At 33.6% G+C, this 7,933-nt stretch overlaps 1 long non-coding RNA gene across 1 annotated transcript; it reads right to left on the bottom strand.

The window, feature by feature from the left end:
- Positions 1-1,530: 1,530 nt before the first annotated feature.
- LOC108739705 lies at positions 1,531-7,558 on the bottom strand. The gene is made up of 3 exons (XR_001938218.1): positions 7,305-7,558; positions 4,592-5,920; positions 1,531-1,639 (listed from the first exon to the last, which is right to left on the bottom strand). It is a non-coding gene; the product is annotated as an uncharacterized LOC108739705 (long non-coding RNA).
- Between the last annotated feature and the right edge of the window lie 375 nt (positions 7,559-7,933).

The raw sequence follows: 7,933 nt of genomic DNA, 5'->3' as shown, positions 1-7,933 counted from the left end.
CAATTTTCTTAAGCAATTCATATTTATCTGATGCTCTCTTTTTAAACGTTTTTTTGTTTCTATTTGTAATGTAGCGATGATGAAGGCAAGAACTTGTCATAGTCTTGGTATTGGTCTTGGTCTTGCGTATTAAATCTTGGTCTTGTTCATTTAATCTGACATTACTTTTTTTAATAATTCTAAGCACAAATTTGTCTATTTACCGACATAGTAATTGTCTTAAGTGCTGAAATTTTCTGTCATACATGCGAGCTTGTCATGACTTCTAAAGAAAATAGAGTCGATAGTTGTGGGTTATGAAAACTCGAGAACTTACCTTTCCTCCATTGCATAAATTAACCTTTAATTCAACGCTTAAATTGACCTTTTAGAGAACAAACTAGTACAAGGTAGGTACTTGAAAGAAGTAAAAATATCAAAAAAATTAATTTGTCTCTATATTTCAACTATGTGTTATCCAGACCCAGGAACACTTACTCCGAGGACATTCTTGTAGATCCCCTTTTCCAAAGAGTGGTATATTTCCTTTATTTAATGTTAATATCTATTCGGTCTTGGTTTTAGTCTTGGAAATGATCTTTTTTGTTTAATTGTTCTTACGAAGTTCTTTGTAATTGCAGGATTTTTAACATAAATTTTTTCCTGTTGGATGGGCTGTAAAAGTTATTCGTGTTTTTGTTATCTACCAATATTATTAGGTTTGCGAATTAAATTTTCTGTTATTCTTACGTATGTATGTAATGCGTAATAAAGAGGAGTTTAAAGAATTCCACAAAATGTCATTTTTGTAGATGTTTATATATCGCTATATTATTATGTTTAACAATTACCTTTGTTGATTTTTTGTCGTATAAAGTGGTCACGATCGATAATGTATTGTTAAATTTTATAGCTCTTTGTGTGTGTCAATACCCACACAGAAATAAAATTTTCATTGAATCATCGATTACATATTTTGAACTAAAAAAATTACTTAGTTTCTTAAGATTAAGAATATTTAATTTGGTCATAATGTTACAGTGAAAATCAATTTTAATTGTCTTGTCTACAGCCGTTTATCGTTCTAGAAAGAGCTATTTGGTAAATTTAGAATAATTTTTTGGTTGTACTCCACTAAAATGTAGCCCCGTAGTAGACTTAACAGTGAAATGTGAAATAACTAATTTTTAAAATTTATTTCGTAACTGAAATCACTAAAAACCTTAAAACGCACTCATAAAAAAACGTTAAATTTGCCCTACAATAAGTGTTGAATAGTTTTTTATATTATCATTAATACTTATTTTTATTTTTTTATTTTTTTTATTATTTATTTCCCTCTATCTCATTTTAAAGAACATTACGATTTTGTGAACATTGCATTCTTAATATGACTGTTAATTCTCGTTTTAAAAGATGATCTGGCCTCACTGTTATTACAGTCATCAAAAGTTTCATACTCATCTACAAATCGTTTATTAATCAATGTGCTTATTCACATTTATTGTTACATAAATATAAACACTTATGTAAATGAAAGGGATGCTGAATTGGATTCTCCCTTTTGTAATTTTGTTAAAAAGAGTTAGCGGAGATGCTATCGTGAATCGATAAGGGCTTATGATAACAACTGCTTATCTCGTTCCTAACAGGAGGGTACCTGCAATAACACAAAAGTTGAATAAAGTAATTCTTGCGTGAAGAATAAGAGTATAAAGCTTTACAACAGATAGACGCTGCTTTCTACAACATATTTTATTTGATAGCAACTATAGAATAAACTTTCACCCTCTGGAGTCCTTTTGTATAACGTAACAAAATTGTTGGATTAACACGTCTAATTTTAATGTTATCAGTGTGTTGTTTTGCTGCAGATATACAAGGGTCGGGCATTGTGTATCTTTCGACAAAACGAGCACAGTTATTAAAGGTAATGAGTGATCTATTAATTATTGCGTACGTGTAGAATAAATTAATTTCCTAGAGGACATTCTCTACGTTGTAGCTAGACACTAGCATGCCGTGTCTCTTGTCAGTCTATCAATTAGGTATTATTTATATGACCCACATTGTTGAAGGTATATGTACCATTGAAATTCTAGAACGAACGAAAAGTTGCTAATAACTGATAGGACTAGATATGTTCGGTATAAGTACTGATATTTTCATCTTATATTTAATCAGGTGATGTAGGTAAGGAGCCTCTTCACCTATTTTCTCGATGGTATCGTCATTTGCTTCTGACCCAAAATAAATGTAATTTTGCAAAAAAAGTATATAAAATGATAGCATCTGTTTAGAGTGCGTTTAAATGTTTTCAATGATCCTTCTTATGACCTTACTTAAGGTAGTAAGTGCGCAAGTGAAGAGTTAAGCGTGTAGCTGCCTCTTCTCTGCCACCACAAACGGTAACATCAGCAGCATTACGCTCCTCATTCGTATCCGAATATGGAAGAGATCGAAGCAACCCTATCGGTGTACTATATCTGCATGCTTATTGTACGCGTACGTTTATTGTTTATATATTTGCAGTATAGGTAGGGTGATACTCATTAGTATGCCTACGTTTAACTCGAAATATTCATATTGTTCAACGCATTCCATGGCATGCATGCTGAAGAGAATGTAGAAAGTGCTATTTTCCTATATTCCCTGTTTTTTTTTTAACTGTAGGTTTAGTAGTTTCGAAACTAAGAGGAGTTTACATATTTCCGTAATATGCAGTATTAATTTGAAATCATTTTTTCGATTTTTTATTTACCCACTACAAACTACCTCAAATTAATGAGGGAGAAATTGTTGCTGTTGTCACACCCCCGCCGGGAATCGACCCCGGGACCTTTGGCTTTACGCACCAATGTTCTACCACTAAACTACGAGAGGTGACAACAGCAACCACGACCAACCGACCTACAAGGTTAACGATCCGTCGNGTGTCATTTCTTCGCTCTAGATTCCTATTTCGTAATGTAAGTTACACAATATTAATTTGAAATCATTTTTTTCCGATTTTTTATTTACCTACTACAAACTACCTCAATTTTTCCCTCATTAATTTGAGGTAGTTTGTAGTGGGTAAATAAAAAACCGAAAAAATGATTTCAAATTAATATTGCATATAAATCCACTGTTAAGTAACTAACAAGGTCATAGGATTTCCGTAATATGTTTTTAGAGCTAAAATATTTTTAGGATCATCCACGGAATAAAACAGTCAAACATGGCAAGACACTGTGTATGGCAAGACACTGTGCTTTACAAATTACAAGAGACGCTCATCTGTTTATTAGGCTAGCGGTTAAACGTAGGAATACGATCTTGCTCTACGCAGGCACGGGATTACAGTTATCCAAGCTAATAAGCTACTTATTGTTATTTACAATAAGGTAAATCCCTTCTGTATATTTGCGTAAACACCACCACTTTGGGGGTGATTTGAATAGATCGCTTTTGCTCATCAGGTCATTAAGCTTACTTAATAAGCTTGGCATGCTTTTCAATTACAATTATTGATTTCTTATTAATTCTCTACTGGTCAAATTCGATAAGTACTTAATATAATAATTTTTTTTTCAGTAAATATTTTTGTTCACTTCATTAGGTAACTCTTAATTACCAGCCTTTTTGCTGTGTACATGTTTGAAATTGACTATATGCATGAACGTTCATGACCGTACTGTAATCGAGGTTCTGTTTTTTGTCATAAAAGGAGGATTACATCACCTAAAAAAAGTCCCCAAGTTCTTCAAACCACAAGTTCGAAAGTGAGTTGAGTTTTAGGAAGCGGGGTTCATTTTATTCGGTGTAACAGTAATAATAATATTAGTTGGTTATGAAAAGCTCGTTACATACAATTTCCAGTTGTGCATGTGGCTGGATTTGCATCGCTATCACGTCTAGCCGTGAGCCGTTATGAATAATAATGCGGTTTATTTTGCCTGCGAATAATTCGTTGACATATGCTATTATGCATATAACGCAGGGGGTTGTAAAAATTACACGTTCCGCACAAAAATTTCGTAGTCTGTTCACGATCTAATTTTCTTTAGCATCCTGCTTTTTTCATAAAATATCAATTAAAGTGTATACAAAGCTGTTTTTCGTTTTTCTTTTTTGAATTAATAAATAATAAGACCCATACCAATTTATTAAAAAATAATAATTATTTTTACACTTATGTATTCACTAACTAATATACCAGTGGCGAATTGAGAACCTAACGTACGGATATTCTGTTACATACAATCATCATAGGGCATCAGCATCATCTTTCGAAAAATATGATGTAATTTTGAGAGATGTTACGCTTTGTTCAAAAGATTTTAACTAGTTTAGGACAGTTTTCACAGAAGCCGATGAAATTTTCACCAAAATGCACAGAAAGAACGGTGAATTTTATGCCTTACACGCGCGCGCGCCACACACTCAAAACCAACCTATTTGAAATAGCCATTCAAGTCAGACAATGTCGAGTGCTCACTGATTACTAACGTAATGTTTTTCTTATATGTAGATAGATACATAATTGCAAGATATATTTAAGGTATTTTGTGTTTTATAGTGCGACAAATAAATAGAAACTTTTGAAGTCAATAGGATATTGTGTACTTACATAAATTTTCATTTTGTGTGCAGACATCGGCAACCGCACGAATTTGCTGGTGCTTGGTTGATTTGCTAAGACATCCTAAAAATATGACGACTGCCATTTTTAAAAATTAATTTACCTTGGCTGATACTCCAGGTAAAATGTTTGACTTTGACTGATGCTTGCATCCATAAAAATGGTTGAATTCACTTACAAGAAGGAAACTAATTACTTTTGTAAAGTAAAGCACTTATATTTGTACCTGAACTGAGTACACATTAAATGATGAGCTTGGAGTTTTATCTGTCATATAAAAACTGTTTTTCGGAGAATCGTAAAAACATAATTGTAGTCGCTACCTGCACTTTTATCCTTTTAATCAAAGAACATTTAAATTAAATCATCTCCCGTGTTACAGTAAGTAACCCTTTTCAAAACTAACGTAACCCGAATGGATTTTGATGATTCGCTTTGTGATTATACAAAGATTTATATTAGCAATATTGAAACACTAGAGATTCCTAAAAATGACCAAATCAATTCACCTTGTTAATGTTTTTGAGTTTTGAGTACATATTAACACAAATGTGTCTCTCATTTGATATCACTCACTAATAAAACTCGAAAAATCTCATGAAAACGCATGTCTTCTTGTTATGGTTTTCGTTTTGGTCAGGTACGCGTGAACCGTCTATATTGTAATTAACGTAGAACGCCAAGACCTTTAATTTAATATACAAACTCTAATTCTGAATTACTTTTAAGCAGGTACAAATGTACATAAATTTATCTAATGTCATTTATGGAATTACATATTCATTAGTGTTCATGAATTGAAGATAGTACACATTAAGGGTTTATTTCGGTTAAACGAATGTGTAAAGAAACGCTTTCTGACTATCATTGTTTTAGATTCACTTTGTTCTCTTTCATGCAAAACTGCTTTCCCATCGTCGACGTTTCTTATATCACCTGGCTTCTTAAAATTCGAATTTATTCTTCAAATTTTCCCCTTTTAGTCTAATACTTTTACTTAGGGTTCTCGAGTCACTGAAAGAAAAGAACAAAAACAGCGAATATTTAAGGATCGTCTTTGAAAAGTTACGTAGGGTGAACTGTTCATAATTTGTATACTTGTATGTGTACCCATACTATGTGTGTATGTAATATAAAGTAACTCGGACTCTATCCATGGTAAGTTTTTGGCCTTTCACATTCGTTTGACTCATCCGTCTACATCGAACAGCAGTAGCGTGGAGAGAGCAGCTGACCGAATCTTTGTTTTCCCTTCTCTTTCTACAAAACTGGTCCATGCAGCTTCTGAACCGGTCCGGGTCTCTTCGAATTTAGAGCCTATTTGCGAACGTGAACGATTAAATTGCAAAAAGACCAAAAAAAAGGCCAACCAAGCACATGAACTAATAAGTTCAAGGCCTTATTTCGGACAATGAGTGCATGGATGGGATGGAGAGGAGCCAGGGAGCGTAGGATCGTGATGTAATAAAAACGCCAGCAAGTCGTTAATAGCGCACGAAGGGGTTATAAAGGAAGCGAAAATAGTCGTCATTAAATCACCATGCTTGACGATAACATTAAGTGCTAATTGAAATATAGGTATTATAACTGTTATCCGCGTTCCAAAAAATTGCTCTTACGTACTTATAACCAAGAGATACTTTTGTCGCTCCTTTTAATTTCATCCGGAATCTGGGTGTTAAGATTTTATAATCGTTATTTCTGACAATGTGCTTTTCAGTCATTGAATATTTTTATATAGATATTGGATTTGTTTCATGTGGCATTCCTATTTTAATTGGTTTTGTTATTTGGTTTAGATTTAAATAAAATGGAAGCGGTATTCACAAAACAGTACCTACTGTCTGAAAATAAATAATAGTAAAACAAAAATACTAGTATGCAAGGAAAAGTAGGGAAAGAGCGAATATAAAAATAGGAGACGAAAAACTAGAAGAAGTTACCGATTTTAGGTATCTAGGATGTCAGATAAGTCAGCACGGAAGGAGGAGGAGAGGGCTATAAAGCAGAGGGTAGCGTAAAGTCGAGTCGTCTTGTATAAAAAGAAGTCACTTCTATGATCGCGAACGGTTAATTTAGAACATCGAAAAAGATTGTTAAAGGGGTATGTTTGGAGCGCGACACTGTACGAAACATGGACGGTGGCCACGGCGGAAAAGAAAATGTTAGAAACGTTCGAAATGTGGTGTTACAGGCGAATGATGAGGATACCGTGGATAGAGAAAGTTAGAAATGAAGAGATATTAGAAAGAATAGGAGAACAGAGGACTCTAGGGAAGTTAATAAGAAATAGGCGAGAGAGGTTAGTAGGACACCTTTTCAGGCTTGAAGGTCTAGTCAGAGACATAGAGGAACAAACGGAAGTTGGGAGTGGTAGAGGTAGTCCTAGATTACTGTTCGCAAATAGTTAAGGATATGGGTTGATCTAGTTTTAGAGAAATGCGAAGATTAGCTCAGGATAGGATAGAATGGAGGTGCGTGTCCAACCAGTCTTAGGACTGACGACTTGATGATGCTAATTGGTTATGGGTATTCATTCTTAAAAATAATGTTAAAAAATTTCCGTGACAAAGTTAAACAAGAATCATATCTCACTCTAATCGACAAATCTGTGTGAATTGATATTTTAATTATTTATTTTAGTTGTGATTGTTGTTCAACTGTAAGTACAAATTATATATATACATATACAAAAACATACCTATTCAAAACCTACAGTCATTGTATTGTGTTTGGACATACCATGAAGCGAAGCGTCACATGTCGAGCATGTGCCGTATTGGATTTAACAACAATTGACGCAGGGAGACACTTAGGTACAGCAAATGAAATCTAATTTAGTTGATGCGGATTCGCTGTAATCCTGTTTTTCTCGTTAAAATGTCATTTAATGATTAACAGTTCCGTTCAACTTCCGCGTATTCTCTGAAACAGCCATACTGGCGATCTATTCAACATCAACTTAACTGAAGTTTAGTTATTATTAAACCATAATAAGGATGCATCTAAGCTCCGTTGTAATCTCGTTAATCCCCATCATCGTCACATTTGATAACGGAAGTGGCTAATCCGTTTGATACAAAATAAACTGACGGTTTTGATATTTTTATTCGATAGTATTAAACGTTAATTCTCCTATCTTTTTTGATATGAGTACTTTTGCATGCAACGATGTAAAACAATGTGCATTCAAAAGGATTTGACAATAGATTATATTACTGCAGGAAATTAGGTAAATAGGTGAAAGCAAAAATTATTTTTTTTTTCATAGACAAATGCAATGCACTAGCATCACAGTGGTAGTGGCATTTATCAAGCAGTAATTGAAGA

The sequence above is a fragment of the Agrilus planipennis genome, unplaced genomic scaffold, assembly GCF_000699045.2.
Source record: "Agrilus planipennis isolate EAB-ADULT unplaced genomic scaffold, Apla_2.0 scaffold93, whole genome shotgun sequence".
In the NCBI taxonomy this organism is placed as follows: Eukaryota; Metazoa; Arthropoda; class Insecta; order Coleoptera; family Buprestidae; genus Agrilus; species Agrilus planipennis.
Note: the sequence above shows the minus strand (reverse complement) of the source record. Positions and strands in the feature narration are given on the sequence as shown.